The 2,852-nt window shown below is 35.1% G+C and overlaps 1 long non-coding RNA gene across 1 annotated transcript; it reads left to right on the top strand.

Annotated features, from left to right (window-relative positions):
- The first annotated feature begins 1,731 nt into the window (after window positions 1-1,731).
- LOC119262838 lies at window positions 1,732-2,514 on the top strand. The gene is made up of 3 exons (XR_005129956.1): window positions 1,732-1,769; window positions 1,886-1,955; window positions 2,379-2,514. It is a non-coding gene; the product is annotated as an uncharacterized LOC119262838 (long non-coding RNA).
- Window positions 2,515-2,852: the final 338 nt, after the last annotated feature.

The raw sequence follows: 2,852 nt of genomic DNA on the forward strand, positions 1-2,852 counted from the left end.
ACCAACAACTGAGTCTGCCAGCCCAGTCCAGGGTGGTAACACCTCATAACATGTGATGTCATTAATGAAAAGGAGAACACTGGGAACAAACACACAGCTAAAAATATACAGCCCACAAAATGACAGCAGTGTGATACAAAGACAGCAGCTTTAGTTTGCAGCCCATCAGAGTTTTATAGTTCAGTATTTTAACAGGAGAAGAAGTGAAAATCTCTACTGAAGTAACTGTTAAGAACAGTTACTGTAGTGATAATTTAATTAAGTACAGTTAATTGTGTAAGTACGAGTCAATAAGAGTGTATTGAAAGACTAAATGAGTAATTGCATTACTTTTTTTGTATGTCAGTGATCATGAATATATTTCTGAGGTGACTTGGAAATAACTTGAAACTAAAGCAACAGCTGATATTACACTGTATAAAAACTATATAGATTCACTCATATCTGTAGAGCCTTCCACCTGATAAATAGGGGGGTAGACTCCAGCACCCTCTGCGACTCGGTATAAGTATACGTGGCTTAGAAGACGGATGGATAGATGGATGGATGATACCTGTATAAAACATTTCTACCATTAAAATCACTAACACCAACAGCAATTCATCCAATTTGATTTATTTTACTGTGATATTTTTTATACACAATCATGAATTATTTTTAGTTTATTAGACAGTTAAAGTTAAAAAGCCTCTCACACAGTTAAAGTCAGAGAGAGAGAGAGAGAGAGAGAGAGAGAGAGAGAGTGAGAGAAGCCAAACTAGAATTATCTGAGGATGTACACTACTGCGCTCAATTCTTTTAAAATGAATTCTCCACTGCAAATATTAAAGATGATCTGAGACATTAACAAAATCAGCCTTTATTATGTCTTAACAAGCCAGTAGCTGGTTGCTGGCTGCTCATTACTAATTTATTGAGCAATAACTAAAATTAATTAGGATTTTAATTTGTGAGTTATACATCATTAAGTATCACTGGTTATCCACTAGTTTAGCTTTAGCTTTCCAGACTGAAAACATCTTTTTACTCAAGAACACAAACTCACTGAGCAAACTAATCAGTGTTATTTGACTTGTAACTTTGTTAAGCAATTTTCAGTCTAAGAAATTCCAAAAATTGTTATGTGCACAATCAATACAGAGTAATGGGTCAATTTGAAATGCACTTATTAATGAACTCCATAATAAAATACCTAATTGGTGATGTTGCATCAGTTTTCACTGCTTCTTTAAAAACTCTTTTAGCCTAAGAAGTTGTTACTTCACTCTGTATCACTTTCTCTCTCCTACAGATGGTGATGTGATTCTGGACATTCCTGTCCATCCTGTGTCTGAGGGAGATTCTCTGACTCTCCGCTGTTTATTTCGCTCCACAAAGCCCTCAAACCTCACAGCTGATTTCTATAAAGATGGATCACTGCTCCAGACCCAGACGACAGGAGAGATGATCATCCGTACTGTCTCAAAGTCAGATGAAGGTCTCTACCACTGTAAACACCCAGAGAGAGGAGAGTCACCACAGAGCTGGCTCTCAGTCAGAGGTCTGCTGCTTTAACAGAAAATATCTAATCATTATAATTTATATTTTAATAAGAATGCCCTCAGCAGCCATTTCTATTCTACATTACAGTGATTATACTGTGTGTGTATCATGTTTGTCCCGTTCAGGAGCTCCAGTCTCAGCGCTCAGTCTGCTCAGTAGTTTAATGGTAGTCTCTCCATATTTGCTGGTGACCATCGTGCTGGGGGTCAAATGCTACAGAGCTCGAGGTAAAAACTCAGTCTTTTTGTGTTTCTTCAAAGTGTTAGTAGCGTTAGTTTTTTTACTACTATATAAAATCTGATAAAAGACTAATGTGGATTGTTCATCATTACGTTTTTCACAGCTAAACCTGATGAGCAGAGCAGAACATAAGCAATGATGGAAGCTGAAACATCTTGAGTGCTGAATGCCAGGTTTGTATATTAGAGTTACACTGATTAGAGACTAATAAGAAAAGACTAAGAAGTGCTTTACATAGACATCATTTCCTAAATACTTCAGGGCAACTGAAATGCTAACTTCTGCTCATCCTTCTTAGTTAATGTTCATTACATTCATCAAATAAAATGCTGCTGTGATGGTGCTGAATAATGAGGAGAGTTGAATGTGTGACTGTTTGTGTGGAGGATTAATGTTCTGAAACTGCAGAGCTGAGACCTCACAGCAGGGGGCGCTGTCACAGTATTATTCTTTTACAGTTTATCACACTTCAGTTGTCATTAGTTATTTAGTGTGTTGTTTACATCGATAGCAGTGTGAAAAAACTTCACTAACAGAGATGAGACTCTCTCATTGTAGATATAATCCATAAATTAAAACAAGATTTGCTTCTACAGGAACTCCTGGTTTGGGTTTTAAGGAGTGAAGACAGAAAAGGACCTGAATACATTTAGACTGTCAGAATTATTTTTAGAAGAAGAAAAAAATCTCTCATGCATTAAAATGTAAATCCTCTGTCTCTTTTTATGATCCTTCATCCCTGCAAAATGTTATGCTTTTACTCTACAATATAAAAGACTTGTCCATTTTCCATTTAAACTAAGTGTTTATATAAATATTAAACATATTTTAAAAGTATTAAAATAAAATAAAGCAGGAAAATATTGTAATTATTTTAATACTGTGTGATGGATTTGAATTATTTTTTTATTTTCTTTGGTTTTGTTTTGGTATTATTATATATTTTCCATTGTCATGGTTTTTGATGCTGAATGTGTTCTAATCTGCTTTTTCAGTTTTATCTTCTGGTCTTTTATCTTTTCCTCATATTCATGATCTAATGGTGACACAGTGCTATGTGGTCATATGTT

Source organism: Pygocentrus nattereri, chromosome 29 (genome assembly GCF_015220715.1).
Source record: "Pygocentrus nattereri isolate fPygNat1 chromosome 29, fPygNat1.pri, whole genome shotgun sequence".
In the NCBI taxonomy this organism is placed as follows: domain Eukaryota; kingdom Metazoa; phylum Chordata; class Actinopteri; order Characiformes; family Serrasalmidae; genus Pygocentrus; species Pygocentrus nattereri.